At 52.6% G+C, this 23,377-nt stretch overlaps 1 protein-coding gene across 1 annotated transcript in view; it reads left to right on the top strand.

Moving 5' to 3' along the window:
• The first annotated feature begins 2,064 nt into the window (after positions 1 to 2,064).
• Positions 2,065 to 23,377, top strand: part of RGS12 (regulator of G protein signaling 12) — a 148,143-nt gene continuing 126,830 nt past the window's right edge. The window contains exon 1 of the mRNA XM_069495414.1: positions 2,065 to 2,119. The gene's annotated coding sequence lies outside the window, so the exon portion shown is untranslated. The remainder of the gene's footprint in view (positions 2,120 to 23,377) is intronic.

A 23,377-nucleotide genomic window follows, 5' to 3' on the forward strand; every position in this document is an offset into this window, starting at 1 on the left:
GCTTGCACGCTCCTACCTTGTGAGGGAGAGGTGCTGTCTCAGGGCATGTCATGGGGAAGGGAGCTGAGGCAGGGAAAAGTGAAACATGAGGCTGTCCCTCAGGGTTGGCTGCAGCTTCCTAGCCTCCTGCTCAGCAATGTGGGATGGCTCTGCACAGCCTGTGCAGAGTGGCCTCACTTTTGAGCAGCCCAGCAGTGGGAGAAAGCGTGGGGAGTGAAACCTTCCTGCCTCCTGCTCAGGGAAGCAGCTGGAGCAGCCAGGCGTGGTGGGGACGTGGGGAGGACCACCCCTGCAGCCTGGGCTTGGACAGGCCTGAGTCCCTCCATGGAGGCCGGCACAGCTGGTGGAGGCTGAAGAGGCCCTGGCAGGGGCAGGCAGGGCTCAGTGCACAGGGTGGGGGCGGGGGACATGCATCAAGCCCATGCAGATGATCTCTCCCACCCTGCGCAACTCAGAAGCCATGCGTGGACCTGCTGCAACTGACGAATGTGGCTGGGAATGCTGGGTCGCCCTGGGCAGGCTGCAAGAGCCAGTGCTCGGTTCTCCATGGCTCTCCCTGCTTGGGGCCAGGAGTGGGGAATGTGGGAGCAGAGCCCCAGGGGCCAGGGACTGACAGAAATAAGCCACCAAGGCTCAGGCAAAGTTGTGTGAGTCTAGCTCCTTATGATGGACAGAATGAATTCTGCTTAATTGGTAAGACCTATCTTTTCAAGCCAGGACTCAGTTTCCCCTTCCCATCTCTTCTCAGCACAGTATCTGGCATGGTCTGTCTTATGTCTTGCACAACTTCTTCCCACTTCTGGGGCTTCTGACTGCCACAGTGATGGGCCAGTGTGCTACTTCCCACGGGGGCAGCTTCTCACACCACTCCTGTGCCCTCTCACCGCCTGGGTGACCCCTCAGATGAGCTACCCTTACTCTCTTGCCACCCCAAGTCCACCAGGCACCTGGAGGCAGAGCGGTGTGGGGACAAAGTGAGAGGCAAAGAAGAGAACGGCATGCGGTACCCCTGTCTCTTAGGGCCACTCTCTGCCCTTCTGGTCCTGGCCCTGGAGCCCAGGAGCCTAAGCCCTGTGGTCGGCTTCCTTCTGGCTTGGCTCTGCTCTGGAAGGTTCCACCAGTGGGACTCAAGCAGAGACAAGAGGGTGGAGCCTGAGAATGGGGTTTCTTCCCAGGCTCTGCGTTGGGCCTCGCCGGCTGGCTAAGTCCCTTGACCACAGGTCATAGTTCCTGGCAGGTGGCCCTCTCCCTTTCTCCCTCTGGTTCCTAACCACGCTGCCCTCCAGGTGGGAAGAGTTCCCCTTCCTGCTGTCACCGGTTCAGCCCTGCACCGCCCCAGTGGCTTCCTACTCCTGGCCAAGCGTGTAACTAGGAGCTGTACCGGACTCTGCTCAAGTTACCACTTGAAAATGCCACCTGTTCCCCGGGATCCAAGGCAACCGCGCTAGATCAGCGATGAAGAGGGAGCGAGAGACGAGGGAGGGAATTTTGAAGTCGGACGAGACACGCGACGCACCCAGGGGGGCACAGACAGGAGGGACAGCGTGTGAAGGGTGAGGAGGGGCGGCGACACCCTCGGGGGAGAGAAACAGGAAGAGCATGAGGCCTGAGGGGTGGCGGGAGCAGCTGAGCCCGAGGCCTTCTCGAGAGGGGACGCGCCGGGTCTGGGGCTAGGTGGGCGCCCGGCGCCGCTGGAGGGGCCGCCCGCATCCACAGGCCCCTGCCCTGGGGACGGGCGGCCGGGTGGGACCACTCGGGCCTCGGCGAGTCGCTAGCGCGGAGGAAGAGCGCGGCTCCCTCGGGGGCCCGGGGACAAGCGCCCACCCGGAGAACAGCAGGATAACCCCAGGCGGGCGCCAGGACCTCGCGGTAGCCGCGCCCCACGCTTCTCCCCATCCCGGCTCCCCGGCAAGTTCCCGTGTCCGCCCCGCCCCCTGCAAGCCCGTCGGCCCCGCCCCCGTCGGCCCCGCCCCGCCCTTGCCCCGCCCCTTCCCCGCCCCGCGGCCTCGCCCCTCCCCTTAGGGCCCCCCCGCCCCCGGCCCAGGGGGGCGGCGGCTGCCGAGGCGACGGTTGGCGCGGGCTGCAAGGCGGGCGGCGCGGGAGCGAGCGGCGCGGCCCGGTAGGTGTCCGGGCCGAGGCGGGTGGGCCGGGCGCGCCGCCCCCGCTGTTTCTTTCTTCTGGGCGCGCTCGCGCCCCCCTGCCCGGCCCCCCGGCGTGGCCCCGGTCCCCGTCCCCGCCCCCGCCCCCCGCCTCCGGCCGGGCCCGGCCACCGGCCACCGGCCCCCGCCCCGCCTGGCGCGGCCAGGCCGGTCCCCTCGAGGTCGCCGCCCGCCGCTGCAGCCTTTCCTTTTTTTCCCTCTTTCCTTCTTTCCTTTCTTCTTTTCTTCCTTCCTTCCTTCTTTTTGTTCGCGGCGCTCTCCACGAGCTCGGCCCGGCCCGGCGCGGGGCCTCCGGGGGGTTCTTGAGAGGAGGCCGGGGCGGGCTGCGGCGGGGCCTGGACTTCCTCTCGGACCTAGCGGGCGGCCGCATTGTTCGGGCACGGGCCGTCTCTGGGGACCGAACTCCAGTTGAGCTGCGGCCTCCGGCCTCCGTGCAGGCCGATTGTGGGATGGAGACGGAGGGCGGCTCCAGAGTGTGCAGTGTAGACGGTGGAGTGGAGACAGAGAGGGCCCCAGAGTTGTGGAGTGTCGACAGAGAGGGACTCCAGAGTTGTGGAGTGTAGACAGAGAAGTGGAGTGTAGACCGAGAAGGGGGCTCCGGAGTTGTGGAGTGTAGACAGAGAAGTAGAGTGTAGACAGAGAGGGGACTCCAGAGTTGTGGAGTGTAGACAGAGAAGTAGAGTGTAGACAGAGAGGGGACTCCAGAGTTGTGGAGTGTAGACAGAGAAGTGGAGTGTAGACAGAGAGGGGGCTCCAGAGTTGTGGAGTGTAGACAGAGAAGTGGAGTGTAGACCGAGAGGGGGCTCCAGAGTTGTGGAGTGTAGACAGAGAAGTGGAGTGTAGACCGAGAGGAGGTTCCAGAGTTGTGGAGTGTAGACAGAGAAGTGGAGTGTAGACCGAGAGGAGGTTCCAGAGTTGTGGAGTGTAGACAGAGAAGTGGAGTGTAGACTGAGAGGGGGCTCCAGAGTTGTGGAGTGTAGATAGAGTCAGCCCCAGAGTTGTGGAGTATAGACAGAGCCAGCCCCAGAGTTGTGGATTATAGAACGGGAGCTGGCCCCAGAGTGGACCACCTGGCTTCTCAACTGCCTGGTCACTCGCTGGGAATGTGCCCTTGGCAGGTGACCACCTCATCTGTGCCTCAGTTTCCTCACTGTACTGCAAGGGTTATGAGTGTCTCTGTCCGAAGCCCTCCTCACAGTCCGTGAGGGCTACTGTCACGGCTGCACCGGACTGAGCTGTCAAGGGCCCTTCGGAGACCTGCAGGGGATGGGCCCTGGGGGGCCTTCCCAGGCAAGGCAGTAGCCCCACCAGTTCACAGCGAGGAATCTGCTGGGTGGTCTGGGGAGAAGAGGGTGAGGGCGCCCGTGGGCAGGGAGGCCACCGTGGGGAAAGTTCTACAAACCCACCAAAGAGTTGAGACCTGAGCCTAGACTAGGCCAGGTGGGGGTGGGGGGCCAAAATGATTTTGAATAAGAAAGAATGTGTTTAAATTTTACTTCAGAAATGTAATTATCACAGTGTGAAGTTTCTTTCCCTGAAAACTTGGTATAAAAATACCCACCTTACCCAGTGATTTTGGGGACTTGAGGTGACACCACGTGCCCAGGCCTGACATGGGACTTTGGTGCCAGGGATGCTGTTCAGGTGGGGAGGGCTGTGGTCCAGGCAAGGGCAGCGGGTGGCTGAGCCTGCGAACCTGGGGCTGGGGTGCTGCCTGTAGGTGCACGCGCCCATCTGGGTCTTTTTCTTTAAAACTGCAAGTCCAGCTTTGTCCTTGAAGTCTCTAGAGGCTGGAACCTGCCCTCAGGCAGGCTTGTGTTTCTCTCTGGTGAGGAGGGATGGCAGTAGCAGGGTGGAGCAGTGGGAGGACAGATAGGCAGGGTGGCCTAAGGGCAGTGTCATGGGAGGATTGGGAGGTGAGGAGGGGGGCACTGAGCCCCAGGCAGAGAGGAGGGGACCCAGGGCCCAGGGCTGGCTCGCTCTTCCCTCTGCTCAGGATGCGGTTGGAGACAGGCTGCAGGGCTGGGCAGGCCTGGAGGTGGAGTAGCGGCCCTCGCCCAGCATTCGGGGCCATGAGAGGAAGGGGACACTTGGCTGCCAGCCTCGCCTGCCTGCAGCAGAAGCTGCTGCTCTTTAGTGTTCTGATTCTGTCGTCTTTTGACATTTATCTTTGTCTGAAACAGGCCAAGCAAACAGGCAGGCTGAAGGAAGAAAATAATGTGTTAGTTATGATTTAACATGGTCAGGGCCACAAGCACACAAAACATGGCAAAGCCATGAGCATTTTACATTTTATTTGAATTTGGTGGAATTCCTGTAAACATTCTGCTTTCTGATTGCGCTTGTATTAGGTCCCCTGTCGCTGCTGTAACAAAGTGCCACAGATGTAGTGGCTTAAAACAACAGAAGTGTATGCTCTCACAGTTCTGGAGGCCAGAAGTCTTGACATCAGTATCAGTGGGCGAAACCAAGGTGTTGCCTGGCTACATGTGCCCCGTTCGCTCCCCTTGGCCCCTCTGGAGGCCACGTCATGCCTTGGGTTCAGGGCCCCACCACGGCTCCTTCCCTCCCTGCTTCCTACATCACATCACTGTCTTCCTCTCTGTCTTCAGATGTCTGGGATAACCTCATCTCAGGATCCTCAACTTATTCACATCTGCAAAGTCCCCGTTGCCATCTAAGATTACGTTCCCAGTGGGGATTAGGACCTGGATATCTTTGGGGACCACTGTTCAGCCTACACAATGCTTGTGACTTCACTACTTCGGTTTTTCCCATTCTGTGCTGAAGAGCAGCCATCTGGAGCACTTTCCCCAGGCTGCTGGGGCGGCGGGGCGGGGGGCGGTGGCACAGCGGTCTGTATCTGCAAGGACCTGTGGTTTCACTGCTCTGCCCGTGAGGAGAGGCTGCAGCCATCCTGGGAGCAGGCATCCGGGAGGGAAGCCAAGACGTACGTGCTCAGGGTGCGAGTGCGAGTGGTGGGAGGGCTGGGAGGGTCCCTCGATCCATGCTGTTTCCGGAGGTGGTGGTTACCGTCTCCCGCAGTAGTCCGATGAACTGTAGTCTCACTTCAGAAACACTCTCCACATGTGCATGTGCAATTTTACCTATAATTTTCGGGGAGGCCACCAGTCCAGCAGTTCCCAGGTTTGTCCAGGAAGGAGCCCCTTGCCGTGGCTCCAGGCGAGGAGCGCTGTGTGAGAGGTTCCCTTCCGCTGTCTCCTAGAGTCTGGACTTTGATGGGGGAGAAAAGACACAAGGAGTTTGTCCTTCGTGTTTTCCTTCCTCTCTGCTTTCTCATAGCCTTGCTGTCCCCAAACCTGTGATCATGGTGAACCCGATGTGTTCATACGGTCGTTCAGGCACAAGCCCTGTGCTCCTGCATGTGTCTTTCTCCATCTCCTGTGTGTCCCTTGGCTGTGACCCCAGCTGCCCTCTGGGGTGCCCCAGGAAGGGCTGAGGCAGGGTGGAAAATCCGACAGCAGGTCCTGCTTTGCCCCAGCCCGCATGAGCCGGCTGTTTTCTCAGGTATTTACAGCTGTTTAAGCTTCCCTTTAAAAATTTATTTTAGATGTAATTGTTTGATTTCTCCCAAGGGTTGACGGGAGGCTTCAGCGCTCCCCCCACCCCTCCCCTCCCACCTTGGCTCATCTTAATCATGTCACCTCTTTTGATGGCCTCAGCAGCCATTGCTCACATTGTGTGGCTCTAAGCATCGCTCATGGTTGAGCCGAGTAGTGCCCTTGAGCGCGGGCCCTTTCTCACCCTGGGCTGCCTGTGCCAGTCACTCGCCTATTGAGACCACCTGTCTTTCATTCCTTCTGGGGTGCCACCCCCACCCCCCTTTTGTGGCTGTTTTTGGGAGACCCCTCTCTTCCAGTTTGTTCTGGTTTCCGTGAGACCTGGGCTGGCGCTCACCCCAGCTCCCTGTGTGCCGCTCTGTCTTGGGTGAGGCCCACGTCTGGCACCGCTTTCTGTCCTGCCTCACTGCTCTGCTGAAGCCTACTCTTTTGATACCTAAAAACATTACATAGATTTTTTTTTTTGTCCTCGGTTTTTAAAACATCTTTATTTTACTCTCCAGTTACCTTTTAGTTTAGCTGGGTATAGAATTCCAGACAATTACTTTTTCAGGATTTTGAAGATGTTGCTTCACTGCATTTGGCTTCAGTGCTGTTGAGAAGTCTGACGTCCACTCTTTGTATGTGACCTCTCCTGCTACAAGTTCATGGATGGCTCTTTTTCTCAGTGTTCTAAGGTATCTGATGATGGCATCTGTTTTCATTTATCGTGCTGGGCACTTGTGGGGCCCCATCTGTCTGAGGGACTAAGATTTTGTGTTATTTCTAAAATAATTTTCTTCCTTTCAGTGTAGCTGTGTTCTCTTTCTGGAACTCTGTTTATTTGAAAGTTGGACCTCCTGGGCTGATTCTCTAGTTTCTCTTAGCTTTTTTCTCCTCTTGCTGGTCTCTTTGATGTTTGTGCTACTCTCGGAGATTTCTTTGCATTGTTTTACAACCTTTCCGTTGATTGTTTTATTTTAATTATCTTTCTTTTTACTAACTTTACAGATTTCTTTTTTGTTTTGATTTTTTTAACTTAAAAAAAAAGTCATATCCTTCATTTAGAAATGTAAGATATTATCTCTCAGAAGATAATAGTGGAGGATACTTTGGATTTTTATTCTGTTTTTTAATGTCCCTTTTTTCTATTTTTCAGTAGCGTATATCCTCCATGACACCAGGGCTTTTTTCCCTCATTATTATTCAAGGTCGCATTCAGACACTTAAAATAGTACGTGGCCCGTACAAGGAACAGTATATAATGTTTAGATCTGTATCGTTACTGATTTTGCATGGGAGGACAATTGTTTTAACAGTTGTGAGAGACTGGTTAAAATCTCCACCTGTGATGATAGATTTGTCTGTTTCTGCCTTTAGTTCTTTCGGTTTTGGCCTTGTGCATTTTGAAGCTCTATACTAGGTGGGCATGTGCTACGACGGCTGTGCCCTCCTGTGAACTGGGCTTTCTTCTGGAGTCTGTCTGTCTGTCTGATGGTAAGACCACTCCTCTAGCTTCCTCACACGTACTGCTTGCTTGCTGTAGCTTTTCCCATTCTTTTACTCTCAGTCTGTTTGTGTCCTTACATTTGAAGTGAGCTTCCTATAGAAGCAGGTAGTTGGGTCTTGCTATTTTTATCCAGGCTGACAATTTTTTGCTGGTTTTTTTTTTTTTTTTTTTTTTTGAGACAGAGTCTCACTCTATATCCCAAGGCTGGAGTGCAGTGGTGTCATCATAGCTCACTGCAACCTCCAGCTCCCGGACTCAAGCGATCTTCCTGCCTCAGCTTCCCAAGTAGCTGGGACTACAGATGTGCACCACCACACCTGGCTAATTTTTTAAAAATTATTTTTTGTATAGACAGAGTCTCACTGTTGCCCAGGCTGGTCTCAAACTCCTGGCCTCCAGCCATCCTCCTGCCTCAGCCTCCTGAGTAGCTGGGACCACAAGGGTGCACCACCACGCCCAGCTACTTTTTTTCTATTTTTAGTAGAGATGGGATCTCACTCTTGCTCAGGCTGGTCTCGAACTCCTGGCCTCAAGGTATCCTCCCACCTTGGCCTCCCAGGGTGCTAGGATTACAGGTGTGAGCCACCGCACCCAGCCTAACTGTTGCTTTTTAATGTGAATGTTTTGTCCATTTACATTTTTTGGTGTTTAACTATACCCCAAATTAAAGTCTTTTTATTAGCTAATAAATAGGCAATAGACACAACTTCCAAAGCAGTTTGAGGGGTGGAGCACAAATAAGATTTGGAATATTCTCAAATTTGACTTTTAAAAAATTGCTTATTATGGAAAATTTTGAATATATACAGAGTAAACAGAAGAATGTAATGAACCTCCTTGTAACTCACACTCAGCTTTAACAACTGTCAGTGTCCTGTTTCTACTCTTTTCACTCCTTGCCTTTTATCTTTTAGTTCTCTAGTTTATTTATATTTAATGTGAATATTAATATGGTTGATTTATGCTTACCACTTTGTTTTCTATTAGTTATTTTCTGTTGTTGTACTTAAGTCTTTTCTTTCCTGTCATGTTTTGGGTTAACTGAATGTATATATTCAAAAAAATTCGTGTATGTATGTAATAAGTGTATGTATGAAGTATAGACATACACAATTTTTTTTAGTATTCCATCTGAATTCCTCTATTGGCTTTTTTACAATATCTCTTTGTGTTGCTTTTTAGTAGTCTGAAAAATGTGTCTTATCACAGTCTGTTTAAAGTTGGTTTTGTTACGCTGCATAAAATGTAAGAATTTTGCAGTAAGTTCCCTTTACTCCCGCTTTGTGCTGTCATCAGACATACTGTATCTGCGTATGGTACAATCATGCAAGACAGTAATTTTTCCATTCTTTGCTTTAAAGATTCATGTATATCTTAAATAAATTGAGAAAAACAGTATTTTTAATATTTACCCACATATTTATCATTCCTAGTGTGCTTCATTCCTTCTTGTAGATTTGAGTTCCATCTGATATTGTTTCTCAGCTTGATAAACTTCCTTTAGCATTTCTTTCCTGTTAATAACAAATTCTCCCATTTTTTTATTGATCCGAAATGTCTTTATTTTGCCTTCAATTCTAAAGGATATTTTTGCTGGATATACAATTTTGGGCCGGGCATGGTGGCTCACACCTATAATCTCAGCTATTTGGGAGGCTGAGGCAGGAGGATTGCTTGAGCCCAGGAGTTTGAGGCTGTAGTGAGCAATGATGCCACTGCATTCCAGCCTGGGTGACACAGTGAGACCCTGTCTCAAAAAAAAAAAAAAAAAAATGTTGGTTGACAGTTCCTTTTCTTCAGCCTCTGCCTATGTTGTTCCAATATCTTCTGGCCTCTGCTGTTTCTAACACAAAGTTAGCCATTGTAGCTGTGTTGCTCCTCTGTGTGTGTGTGTGTGGGTGAGTGGCTGTGGGTGGGTGACCTGCTTTGAAACTTTTCTCATTATTTGTGGCTTTCAGCAGTTTGACTGTGATGTGGGTAGGAGGGCTTTCTTTGTATTTATCCCACGCAAGGTTTGTTGAACACCTTAGATATATAATTTTTCACCATTTTCAGTCTGCTATTAAGTTTATTAAGTGAATTTTAAAATTTCAGTTACAGTAGTTTTTATTTCTAGAATTTCCCCCCCCCTTTTTTTTTTTTTTGACTCAGACTCTCACTCTGTTGCCCAGGTTTGAGTACAATGGCATCAGCCTAGCTCACAGCAACCTCAAACTCCTGGGCTCAAGAGATTCTCCTGCCTCAGCCTTCCAAGTCGCTGGGACTACAGGTGTGTGCCACCACACCCAGCTAATTTTTTCTGTTTTTAGTTGTCCCGATAATTTCTTTCTATTTTTAGTAGAGACAGGGTCTTCGCTCTTGCTGAGGCTGGTCTCGAACTCTTGACCTCAAGCGATTCTCCCACCTCGGCCTCCCGGAGTGCTAGGATTACAGGCGTGAGCCACCACGCTCGGCCTCAGCTTCTTTTTTATAGTTTCCATTTCTTTACTGTGATATATCATCTGTTTATTGTGATCATATTGTCCATTAAATCTTTGAACAAATGTATTAGCTGCTTTAAAGTTCTTAGCTGCTTATTTGGACACCTGGGTATCTCAGGATCAATTTCTATTGGCTTCTTTTGACTGAGTCACATCTTCCTGTTTCTTTGACCATCTGGTGATATTCGATTGTGTACTGGACATGTGGGTGGTCATTGTTGTGACTTATTCTTTCTTTCTAAGGAGTGCTGATTTTTATTCTGAAAGTGAATTTGTCTGGACTCAAAGTAAAATCTCTGCTGCACTCTCTGCTTGGTGCCACAGACCTTCCAGCTGCCCCTTCTGCTGGACTCCTTGGAGCCTCCGTGTGTGTGGACAGTTCTGGGCTGGCCCGGGACCTGGGCAGAGTTTACTAACAGAATTCAGGACTTCTCCCTCCCTAGCTGCTTCCTTTTGAGATATCCCTCTCACTGTCCAGCCACCCTGCCATCCCCAGACTCTTTCTGACTCTTCAAGCTGGAGGATGTGGCTTTCCACGCGAGCTCCAGTTTGCACAGATGCACATCTTGCTTGGCGCAGGTCTCTTCTTTCAGGGGGTAGCTCCCTCCAGTGTCTGCCTGGTGTCCATAGCTCTCCAGCACCTTCCATAGGTGGTGGTTATATGTTGTCCCTGGTTGGAGCTTGATTTAGCAGCATCGGGGACACAGCAGACTGTCGGTTTACTGATAGAGCTGCTGGCACTGTGACTAGCAGTCAGGCCCTGGTCTTTTGCAGTTGGCTTGTTTCTCACCTGGAGAATCAGGTGATCGGGGCTGAGCTGCTCCAGCTAAAAGAAAACTCTTCCCTTAACAAGACTTGACTGTGAGAGCCTAGGTGTTAGCCTGGAATAGATTCACTCCTCGGCCGATCAGACTGGTGTGGAGGTAGAGACTCGTGTTCCTGTTTCCCTCTGATGTGCGCCTTAAGGATGGGACAGTGGGTCAGTCTTCTGTGATTTTGCAGAGGCAGATGCGCCCTGGATCCCGGGCCTAGCTTGGCTCCATGGGGTTGCCTGGGGACTGAGAATGAAGACGCAGCTCCTGCCTTTTCACTCCCCGTTGTGTTCTTCCTCCCACCCTGTTGTCTTTTCTGACCTTGGGAACGACTTTCCCGGGCACAGTTTCTCTCTAACAATGAGGTTGCTGTGAGGTTTCAGTAGGGCACGGGGTGGGAGCCCCGGCAAATGTCAGCTGCCATGCTGGTGATGGTGGTGGCTGCTGAAAGCCAGCCTGTGCCTCCGGGCCTCCCAGCCCCACTTGAGCCCCTCCTGCATCAGGCATTGGGGGATGGTGGTGGGCAGCGGGCTCTCTGGAGCTGAGTGCAACAGAGGCCAGCCCAGGGTGCATTTTCCCAGGCAGTGCTTTGGGCAGGGCTGGGAGTTTGTAGAGCCACACTAGCCACCCAAGAAGGCCGGTCCTGTGGATGTAGCATTGAGCAGCCCGGCGGTGTCCTCACTGTGAGGGTTGGGCAGTGGGCTGGGGAGGAGCAGGAGTTGCTGGGCCCACCCTAGAGTCAGTTTCCGGCTGTTGCTGCACCAGAGCATCCCCAGCTGGGGGACTGAGACAGCAGAAATGTGTCCTCTTGCTGTTATGGAGACCAGGGCCTGGAGTCCCCCGGAGGCTCCAGGGAGGACCCTTCTCTCTTCCAGCTCCTGCTGGCTTCAGGCTCCCTGCCTCCATCTCCGTGTGGCTCTCTCTGTGTCTCATCTCCCTTCGGCTTCCCTCTTTTAAGGACACTTGTGATGGCATTTAGGGCCACCTGGATGATCCATCATCATCGCCTCATCTCAAGATGCTTTAACTGACTCCCATCTGCAAAGACCCTTTTTCTAAATAAGTTCACACTTGCAGGTTCTGGGGATTAGGCCCTGGTGCCCTTGGGGCCAGCATTAGTGTCACCGCACCCTGCTGAGACCTGGGGGAGGTGAGGAGCCCCCCAGGGTTGTGGCAGGGACTCTGCTCTGGCCACCCTCCTCTCTCATTGCATGGGGCCTTCCCAGCTGCCCTGCGGCAGGACTTTGTGCGCTTGCAGAGTACCGTTGTCTCCTCGAGAGAGTCCGGAGCTGAGAGTAAGGCTCTCCTCAGGCTCATGAGGACGTGAAGCGAACAGTGACGTGACACTCGGGTCTTTCCCTCTTGACTCCCGGAGGGACGAACAGGGGTGGGTGGATGGGTGAAGCTCGTGTAGGAGTGGATGAGAAGAGCAGATTTCAGGCTTTCCTGGGTGTTTTGGCCTGCCGAGAGGAGGCAGGCTGGGGCCTTGTCCCTGGGGCTGGGGGCTGGGGCATGGCGGTGGTGTTTCCAGGCAGGGTAGCGGGAGACCACGGAGGCACCAGTGCGTGTGGTGGACTCACCGCCTGCTCACCAGATAAGATGCTGCCTTGGTTTGGGACATACTTACACTAAGAAGTCATTTGTCATTTGTCTGAAATTCAGTGTACCTGGGGTCCTGTATTTTTGTTTGCTAAATCTGGCAGCTCTATTTATAGTTTCGCTTTGCACAGGTTTAAAAATCACAAACAGAAATGAATACCAAGTGGAGATGAAAAGGGAAAGTCAAATAAAAATGGAAAGGAAAATTGAGCTGGTTTGACCTTTGGTGTTTCAAAGATTCTGAACACTAGTTTGTTTCTGGAATCGAACGTCACTCCACAGTTCCATCCGGGGCAGAGGGGCGTTGTGTCCACTATCCCCAATGAGGTAGTGACCAGGCCAGGCCCAGAGTGGGCCAAGGGAGCTGGCAGGGCAGGCTCTGCCCGACAGGCTGCAGGGTTGGGTTGGCGCCCAGGACTGAGCGTGGCCCCTCAGGCGGGTCCTGGCTGTGGTCTGGGTGGAGCTGCATGTTTGAAAGGCCCATAGGCCTTAGGAAGACGCCCTTGCGCTGAGAGTGGACGGCAGGGACGGCCAGAGTGGGGCCCAGGGAGGACATGGGTGTGAGCTGAGCCACAGCAGGGGTGGGAGGGAGCGCTGTTTCAGCAGAGAGTCACTTCACAAGTGACACCCTCCCGTGTGTCCCCACCCTGGCCTGCTGTGCACTGTGCACCGGCCTGTCTGGCCATTGCTGTTGCCTGTTCATAGCTGTCCACCTGGTGCTGCTGCAGAAGCCACCAGACAGCTCCTGACTGTGGGGTGAGTGAGGGGCACAGCCTGGACTATGGGGAGTGGGTCTGACTGAGGGAACATGGTGAGGGAGGCCTCTTGAGGTGGGCTGCGGGGTCAGGCTGGATGAAGCGTTAGGCAGGGGTGAGGGATGACGAGCTGGTGGCTGTTTGTCAGAGGAAGGTGAGGGCAGGGTGGGTGGGACAGTGGGTGGGACCAGGGCGTCCAGTAGGAGGTGTGGCCCCCACTTGGGTGAGCAGTGGCATGGTGACCAAGGTGGGCGAGGGAGCAGGGCTGGCACTGGGCTGCAGTGCTGGTGGCCCTGCCTGTGTGCCTGGGGGCTTCCTCCCTCCTGCCCAGCTGCCTTCTTCCCTCAGTCAGACCCTTCCCACATCCCTTCACGTGTAGAAGGTGCTCCTATGTCACATGCATTGAAAAGTTATTTCAGAGTGGCCCTGTATCTTTATGATGTCCTGAACTGGCGGTAAGAAGATACTCCAATGCCTGTTCGCACCTGTTCCCTGGAGGCTCTTTGGCTCTGTGGGCTCTAGGTACATGGAGGAGTCTGCAGGGTCTCCTTTCCTGGGGAGAAGCCCCTCTCTTCCTCGAGCTCGACCTTGCTCTTGAGGGAGGGGGAGGAAGAGCTGAGCTGACCTGTCTTCCTGGGGGCCTGGGACCCCCACCCAACAGCTGTGCCCTCATATGTTCTCTTGAAGGAAGAAGGAGCCAGAGAATCTTAAGCCTGCATCTTAACTTTCTTTATGTGAGAAGTGTGATGTTAGCATAACTGTTTCTTCACCTTTATATTATTTTTTGAGTTCCATTTCCTGTTGCTGTTGCTTGGCTGTAATAATAGTGTATATTCATTTTCTGATATGTTCAGAGAAATGAAGCATTTTTAAAGTTGGCAGTCTTTAGGTTCTTCTTTTCCTCTCTTATTTCTCTCTCCTAGTTATTCATATTTGCCATATTTCCTAATTCTAAGATTGGCTTTACTTTTTGAGTAAATTCTTTTCTCAGTGCCTGATCCCTGTGTTGCTGCATTGAATCTTTCTGAGGCTGGAAGAGGGAGAAAGGGGACTTGCTCCACAGCCAGACTCGAGGGGCCTTACGTATGTGTCCCGCTCCTGGCCTCTGGGTTTCTTTGGACCTGAAATGTTGAAACCTCAAGAATTGACATTTTGTAAAAAACCCCCACAAAAACTCTGCACAATGAGAAAATACTGAACTGGAACATTTTATGTATGGCACTCTTCAGTCTAGCCCAATAAATTATTCAAAAACTACACATACTAATAATTTTGGTGGCTACTGACCTGCGTCCTAAACTGAGGCTGTTTATGTTCAAATTTGAGAGCTGAAGCTGCCGAGGAATTGAGGCAGACTTTTTCGAACCAGATGAATAATTTTAGAAATGCCTACTTCCAGGGCGGTCTCCTTCCGCACAGGTACTTGCTCGTGTGCGGTGGGAAGGGAAGGCAGCTGGGGCGTGTTGGGAGCCCCAGTCCTTTTTCATTTGAAAAGTGGGATAGTTGGGCTTAGCTTGTGGGATGGTGATCTGTGAGGTAGTTGTTTTTAGCTAACTTTTCCCATTCTGTAGTCAGGTTGTCTCTGCTGCCTGCAGCGTGGTTTCCTCAGTCACGTCATCACGGATTAGATTTTAGGGAACATTTTGAAAATACTGATCATGCATTGCCACCTAGGAATACAGACGGTGCTATTTTGTGTTTACTTACAGCAGGAACAGTATCAAGTGAAACGATAACGTCCACATGTATAAGTGGCTGTCTGCTGCTGCGCAAAAAGGTGCCCGAACGCAGCAGCTTGCAGCAGCTGGTGTCTGCTGTCTCCGGGTTCCTGTGCTCAGGAGTCTGGTGAGGCTCCCAGTGGGTTGTGATCCAGGCACCAGCCAGGGCTGCACTGGGCGAGGATTCGCTTCCACATGCGCTAATGTGGCAGTTGGCGGCCTCAGAAGATCCACTTCCATGATCACTGATAGCGCTGTTGGCAGACTTCACGTCCTGGCTGGCTGATGGCCAGGGACATCCATTCCTTGCCATGGGGGTGGCTTCCTAGGGCAGCTCACAACCTGGCAGCTGACTTCCCTCGGCACGAAGGAGGGTGAGGGTGAGCAAGACAAAAGCCACAAACTTTTGGTAACCTGATCTTGCAAGTGAGAGCTCCTCACTTTTGCCACATTCTGTGTGTTGGAAACAAGTCACTAGGTCCAGCCTGCACCCAAGGGGAGGGACGTCCAAGGGCTGGGTGACCAGGAGAAGGTGTCATGGGGCTGTCTCAGAGGTGTCTGTCATATCCACCACTGGTCCCAGTGACTCCTATTCCTCCCACATGCAAAACATACCCCTCCCCCACCCTTCCGTGACAACACCAGCTCAGCGTCCTCTGCTCATTGGGTAAATGGGTTCCAGGTGTGGACGAGGTGCCTGGTTGCAGTTCCTCAAGAACAGCTCCTGGAGGACACTCTGTCTTGATCTGTAGATGCAGATTAAAGAGACAAGTGATCAGCCCATCCTGCACACCCATGATATGGTCACGGAACAGACAGCAGACAGTTTACATCACTGTAAACCCACCTTCCCTCATGGTGAGGGGAGATGGGGTGCAGAGAGGACTCACAGGTGTGTAGTGGTTCTGAACTCTGGCCTGGCAAATGTTGGAAGTTCCTTGATTAGGTCTCAAGATTTGGGAATAATAGCTCTCCTGTGTCTTCTGTGTCCCCCATTCCTCTCTGAGCTGCGCTCCTGTTCCTGACAGATGGCACCTGTTTGCAGTTGGGCCATTTCCTCAGCCTGCTTCTGTTAAGGAACCCACCAGGGCCCACAGAAAGCTAATTACTGAGACAATGCGGATTGTGAAAGAAGAAAGGATTTATCACAGGAGAAATGCTACTGGGAGGAGGGAGGTGTAAAGTGCCTCAAATTGGAAGTGAAATGAATAATGCATGAGGGGAGTGAGCATCACTATGTGTTTGGGGTGAGTGCAGGGCATGGCAAGCCCAGTGAGAAATCAACGTTAGCACATACATCCCATGATCAAAAAATGGTGGGTAAGTCTCTCTCAGGGCAGGGATTTTAGTAGTATAATGAGTGAGGGGTTAACATTGGTCATTCTTGCAGAGGGGGGTTGTGGGGATGGTCAGCTCAGCTGGTCCTTGGGCACAATCTGTGCTGAGGTGTTGCGTATCTTGTCTGGACAAACAGGTGGTGTAAGCCTTTGTATAATAGTTACCTTGTGGCTGCAAGGAGATTCCAGCATTTCTGGGGAAAAAAACCCAGAAGGAATGCATCAGCGCAACAGAAAGTTACAAAGTTTTAGTCAGCAAATCTTATTGAGTCTGCTAAGAAACTGCAGTTGCTAAGTTACTGGTGTTGAGATAAAACTCAAGGTCCACGATATCACCAATTTGAGGCCACTTAGAGTAGCCAGTTCTAGCCGTAATGTGAATGCTGAAAGCTCACTGGAAACAAAAGGGAACTAAAAGTATTATTTAAAAAACATTTTCTTGCTTATGGAGACAGTTACACTTCCCGGCGGCAGGACTTTTGGGGTCCAGTGCTCACTTTTCATTTTGTACTGCCCCTGGTCTCTTTAGTTCAAGCTGGCAGTGTTTCTGCTGATACAATTTTCTTAAAAACTTTGTGGGCCTCCTGTGAGTCTCATTGGTGTTCACTGCATCAGACAAGCCTTACCCGGAAATCTCTTTGAGATGAGCCCTTCTGTACTCCTGCAGGGAGGAATGATGCCCATAAACTTCCTAGAGGCCCACTTCCACAAGAGGGTCCATGAGGCACATGCCTAATCTCTAGAGGGACTGGTCCGTACCTTCAGTTACACATAACAGTCTTCACTTGACATCACGTGGCCGTAGGCCTCACCTTGAATGGGAGCAGAGGTGTGAGCAGCTGGCTGGCTGGCAGTCAGGAGCCATGGGGCGGTGGGCTGCTCAGAGGAGAGCCGGGTGGCAGGAGGTGCGACGCTGATGACATGAGTTTAGAGAAGGGTGAGGTGAGAAGGAGACAGACAGGTGAGCTCTCCTGGGAGAGCCGCCCCACAGGGCAGTGGGCGTGCAGGCATGTGGGGGAGCGTAACTGTGGGAGCCATGGTCGTGGAGCGTCACTCCTAACCTTCTCCTGGGTCATTTAGATTCTGTTGGTACAACTGGAGTTTGATGTTGGGGCTTCCTGTCCTGCCTTGCTGATAAACAGGTGCCCGTCAGTCAGCTACGGGTCTCTGAAAGCTCTTGGTGAGTGTTCCCTTCCGCAGACGTGACGGTGTCAGCCTGCCCTGGCTTTAAGCCTCAGGGTTTCCTGCAGGGCGGTTAGGGAGGCAGCGCTGCCACAGGTCACACTGAGGGAACCGGCGCAGGTGACCGAGCAGGGAGCAGGCGTGGGCCTGGCCTTTGGAGCCCAGCCTGTGGGCACTGTGTGTCAATTTGTGCGGGGAACGTTCTGGTCGGCTCTGGTGGGTGAAGAGTCTCTCGCCTGTGGATGTGGACCTGGCACAAGGCAGACAGCGCTCGCCGGGGAACTGGGTCTGGAGAGGGCGATGGGGTGACGTGCTTGGGGTTAGGGGTTGGGGGTGGACTCCAGCTTCTCTATCCGTAGCCTAAAAGGTCCTGTCACTTTAGGCAGCTTGGAAATGTGCCCAGTGGAGCTTGGTCGGTCTTCTGTCTGGTTTCTGCCCTCCCTGCACTCTTTCCTGAGCCGGTGCTGAGCAGATTGTGGTGGTGGGCGTGGGCTGGGGGAAGCCCCGTGTTCACTCCTCCAGAGTGCCCGGCCCACGTGCTCAGGCGCCCTTTACGGAGACGCATGCCTGCCTACCGCCATCCTCTTGCTGGACTGGCCCTCGCCGCACGTCCTGCTATTAGGTGGCGTCTCCTGGATATGGGCCTACGCGGCTGTGGCCATGGTGCACACCGAGCCGGCGCATGGGGCAGAGCCCACCTGATGGGGAGGAGAGGCCATGCTGCCTTTTGTAAAAGTGGGGATTAGGCATTTTGTTCATGATTATGACGGCCTACGTATACAAACTCACCAGCCCTCCTAAGTTAACATTTTTTCCTTATTACAAAAGTAATTTTTATTCTTTTCAGAAAATTTAGAAAATATGGGTAGGAATGACTAAGTCGGGAGCCTGAGACAAGGTGCAGAGCGTTTCAGCCAGCCCTCCCTGCTTCACTCCCTTGCAGGTGTGCAGCAGGTGCGCCTCGCCCTCCCTCCTGGAGCGCCCCGCAGTGGGGCACACAGAAACCTCCCGCGATCACACGTCTGTGTGTGCCCCTGACCGGGGCTTACTATGGAGGCTTCCACGGTTTGTGGAGAACGTCCCAAAAGAGAGGGTGCAGGTGAGGGTATGGGCAGCACCCGCTTGCCCTCAGGGTGTTGCCGTGTCTTCTCCGTTATCCACGTAGGTCTGTGGCTCCTCAGCTGCCAGTGGTGTACCGGCAATGATGACAGTGACAGCTCAAGTCTGTGGTGCCCGTGGACTGTGCCACGCCTGTCCTGTTATCCCATTTACTCCTCACAGCTTCAGGGAATGGGCCCTGGATCTCCTCTGAGCCCACATGAGGACACCTGGCCAACGTCACACACATGGCAGGGCTGGCTTCCAGCTACTGGCCCTGCAGTCCAGGGGCTCTGCCTGGCATGCTCCCCTGGACTCCCTCTCAGCTCCTTCTTGGCGGTTGTGGTGCGGCTAGAGGTGCGCTCCCCCAGGCTGGGCTCCCCCAGGGGCCTTGGCATCTGTGTTCTTTCCCTCTTGCCTGGAGCAATGCCTGGCATAGGGAAGGTAACTGTTTGTGTGATGGGTGTGGACAAATAGCAGCCTGTTTCTTTGTATTAGCAGAACTCTTTTAAGTGCCCCTGGTGTTTAAGGGAGGGGATGTTAAATTCTATACTCAGAACATACTGCCTGACAAGAAATTCTTTTAAGAAAGGACACTTCCTTCTTTACTTCCAAAGTTCTAAAGCGTCATTTTGAGAGAGCAGGGGGTGTTGCTTTCCAGGGTGGGTTTGTGCTCCAGGCCAGCCCCCCTAGGGTGTCTGGGGGCTCCTGGGCAGAGGAATTGCACAGGGGCTGTGGCGCCGTGGGCACTTAAGCATTGTAGGTGCTTACTGGGTTCTTGGAGCTGCGTGGCTTGGCAGTGCTGCCCCAGGGCCAGGTGGTCCGATGTTGGAGGCTGCTCTGGGTTCAGTGTGTGCGACATGCACAGAGCACCTGTCTCTGGTGCTTTTAAAGATCGTGAGCTGGCTGAAGAGTTGTCTGTCTGTTCTGCTGATGGGTGGGGGGTCCTCCCACAAACTGCGGTGCCCCCACGCTCGGCTAGACTGGGCCAGACACACTTCAGTCATGGGAGAATAGAAAGAAACACACTTGATGGTGTCCGTGAGCAGCTCTGCTCCTAGGTGAGAGAGATTCAGTCAGGGCACAGTGCCTGCCTTGCTCCAGGGGGACCGTCACGCTGAGATGACAAGTTTGCAAATGCTACTTTTTCTGGTCAGCCTGTCCTTTCCGAGTTGCCACAGGTTGGAAGTCTTGGGGATGGAGTTAACAATACACACTGGTCATGCAGGGCCTGGGCGTGAGGCGTTGGCGAGAATGGCCAGCCCGCAGGGCCGTGCTTCCCGACATGCCGGTGGACCCCGGCACTCCCTGTTCTCAGGAGCCTGGGGTGGGTTTTGTGCCTTCGTGCAAGACCTGCCTTTTTCCTCTGAACGTTTGTGGCACTTTATCCATTTTTCCTACTCAGCCCTTGGTGGGCCCTTCATGCTCAGACTCCCTGCTTGTCTGTGGCTCTCGGACGGCCTCTCTGGCGGGAGCTGGCACTCCCGGTTGTGCTGCCTTCCCTTGCTCCGAACCCTGGTCTTCACAGGGAGGGACTGTTTTCCTTATGCTGCAGCTGCCAGCCTGGCTTGGAGTCCCGCACGCCATTGGCGCGTGGTGATGCCCTGAGTGGGGTAAAGGAGCCAAGACCCAGAGGTTAGGATGAGGGTTGTTCTAGCAGGCATTGCCCCAGCAGGGATGAAAGCGTGGAGAAGGTGTTGTTGGTTGGTCCAGTAAAGTGGCCTTGGTGATCGGCACCTGCCAGCTCATCTCCTGTGGTGCGTGTCCTGCTATGTCAGGAAGGACAGGTCCAGGTCAGGCTGGGTTGGGGAAGGGAAGGGAGAGTGGTCAGGGACTCAGCAGGGTCTTGGTGGGCGGCCGGACACAGGGAGGGGCCAGCGTTTGTCTGCAAGGGTGCGTCTCGGTGGGGGCAGGTGTCGGGTCTTCCAGGGTGTGTATGTCCCTGATGTGGGCGGTGGGAGAGGGGGGGCCGGGTGGGTGTTTGGCAGCTGTGGTGTTGGGAGGAGGCTGCTGGGACCTAATGCCTATGGGAGAGTATAGGGCCAGGATGGTGGGCAGGTCCTAGTTGGGAAGGGTGCAAGGTGCCCCCTGTCTGGGTAAGCCGAGAATGGGCCAGGTTCAAATCCGCTGCTGTCGTTAATTAGCTGTGTGATGGTAGACAAATTACTTTACATCTCTGTGCCTCCATTCCCTCATCTGCAAAATGGGAATAACAGTACCGACCTCAGGGGGATGTTGTGTTGGATGACCCCAGTTACTCGTGTTAGGTCCTGAGAGTGGTGGCCCACGCGGAGCCTGGCAGGCGCCATTCATGGCTGTGATTATGTTGCTGTTTAGTTCTTTTTTTTTTTTTTTTTTTTTTTTTTTTGTTGAGACAGAGTCTCACTTTGTTGCCCAGGCTAGAGTGAGTGCCGTGGCGTCAGCTTAGCTCACAGCAACCTCAAACTCCTGGGCTTAAGCGATCCTACTGCCTCAGCCTCCCGAGTAGCTGGGACTACAGGCATGCGCCACTATGCCCGGCTAATTTTTTCTATATAGATTTTTAGGTGTCCATATAATGTCTTTCTATTTTTAGTAGAGACGGGGTCTCGCTCAGGCTGGTCTCGAACTCCTGACCTTGAGCAATCCACCCGCCTCGGCCTCCCAGAGTGCTAGGATTACAGGCGTGAGCCACCGCGCCCGGCCCGCTGTTTAGTTCTTGTTACTGACCTTTTCTCTTGTCCTCAGTGCAGCGAGACACTCTCTGCTGAGTAGGGTCAGCTTCTCTCTCCCGCACCAGGCGTGTGTGCACGGCGGGGCTGACTGTGCTCGGGTCTGTGCACCTGGCTGCGCTACCCCCCTGCATCTCCAGGCCCGGGATGCTGCCGGGCTCGGGGCAGGCATTTGTTTGGTGGTGTGAGTGGAGGAAGTCGTCAGGTTTTATACCAGATTGAAGCTTTAGAAAGGAATAGGGAAGTGTCATGGTAGCACTATTTGTTTCTAGGTCACTAGTCAGTTTTGAGTGACGAATGAGGAAAGGAAGACAGTGCAGGCTAAGCAGCCCTCATCCGAGATGCTCCAAAAGCCGAACTTTCTGAGCATCCACAAGACACCACATGGGTGGCTGAGATAGTGACACCTTTGCTTTCTGATGATTCAGTGTATACAAACTTTGTTTCGTGTACAAAATTATTAAAAACACTGTATAAACTTACCTTCAGGTTATTTGTATAAGGTGTCTATGAAACATAAATGAATTCATCTTTAGACCTGGGTCCTGTCCCCAAGATACCTCATTAGGAATATGCAGAGGTTCCAAAATCAGGAAAAATCCAGAGTCTGAAACACTTGTGGTCCTAAGCTCTGGGACAAGGGACACCCGCTGTGTGACGTGGCTGTGACCCCTGCTGGAAGGCAGGACTGTGGTGTGGCAGCCACTGAATCTGAGTCTTTGGGAGGTGGCGAGGGCCTGGGAACCGCCTTTCCCAGCAGCCCGGACGGTGGGAGTGCAAGTCCGCGTTGGGATCCCCACAGCCTTTTCTGCATTTCGCTGTTTGTTCTTCTGGTTTTACTATTAATGGACACAGTTTAAGGAAAAATTAAACTGTAGCCTGAACTTATAAAGTGTGACTAGGTATTAGGGTATTACTTTTATGAATTAGAAGCAATTTATTTTTAATAAGGAGAGGAACATGGCAGGAGTCTAATAGAAATATCTGGGAGCCTCCTAGATGACAGTTAATCCACCTTATACCACACAGCGAGAGGGCTCCTCAGTGGTCAGGTGAATTGCAAAATAACGGTGCATATAAACTGGGCGATCAGGGCTCTCGTGGGGCAGTGTGTGTTACTGTTTGGAAGAGACAGCCAGAGGTTTTCTGTTCCTGGAGGAAACCGCAGGGGCTGGCTGGCCTCTGGCCCTGCAGCAGTTGACAGTGATGACCAGCACTCACAGTTACCTTGGGAGCAGGAGCAACGTGGGTGTGTTTGTCTGCCATGAGCCAGATGCAGTTCTGAGCGTGTTTAGGTAGACTGTTCCCTGCTTACACTGTATTCCCTTCCTCTCACCCCCAGTGAAGTGTTTGTTTCCTGTGGCTGCTGAGACAAATTAGCACAAGCCTAGTGGCCTGAAACAGCATAAATTTATTCTCCTACAGTGTGGGAGGTCTGATGTCCAATATCAGTCTGTCTGGGCTAAAGGTGAGCTGTTGGCAGGGCTGGTTCCCTCTGGAGGCTTTCTGGGGAGGGTCTAGTTCCTTGACTTTTGTGCTTCTAGAGGCCACGTGCCCTGACCCAGGGCCTGGCCTTGTAGGCCTCTCTCTGCTTCCTTCAGCCCTGGCCATTTCCTCTGACTCTGACCCTGTGCTTACAGGAGCCCACTCAGTCTGTGCTTACAGGAGCCCACTCATTAGTCTCCCCATCTAGAGATCTTAGCTTGATCACCTCTGCCATGGTGGAGTTCCTTTGGCCATGGGAGGTGACATCCACACGTTTGGAGGTTAGGACATGGGTGTGTTAGGGGCTGTCAGCCAGCCCATCACACCCCGTGAAGAAGAGCCAATGAATGGGAAGATCCTAAAACATGTTTCTTGGCCAACTCTAATATATACATTTTTAATGATGAATAATAAATAGTTAAATGTCCCATCATAATATTGAAATTAGTAATATAGCACTACTCAGATATTGAATAATGTAGTAATTTACAGATAAATTGTTCATTTTTCAGTCTTACATATAAAAATTTTTATTTAAATATGCATCCTGTATGTATGTCAGTGTTTTCATTAAGTGACTCCACTTTTGGAGTCATTTAATAATAGACTTTCCATTTTGTTTAGTTCTTTTGCTTTGTGTGTGTGTGTGTGTGTGTGTGTGTGTGCGTGCTCGCTCTCGTTTGTGTAAAAATTACTTTGTTACTTTGAATCTGTTTATGACTTTGTCTTTGGAAACTATCCCAAGACACAAGAATCTCTTCTAACAACTTTAAAACATTTAAGAAACGTGCTCTTTAAAAAACTACTCTCTGTTATATTTTGGATCTTCACAACATAATTGCTGACTGCAGTGGTCCCCAACCTTTTTGGCATCAGGGACTGGTTTCGTAGAAGACAATTTTTCCACAGACTGGAGTGGGGGATGGTTTCGGGATGATCCAAGCACATTACATTTATTGCACGAACCTCTC

This window comes from Eulemur rufifrons, chromosome 20 (genome assembly GCF_041146395.1).
Source record: "Eulemur rufifrons isolate Redbay chromosome 20, OSU_ERuf_1, whole genome shotgun sequence".
NCBI classification, from domain to species: Eukaryota; Metazoa; Chordata; class Mammalia; order Primates; family Lemuridae; genus Eulemur; species Eulemur rufifrons.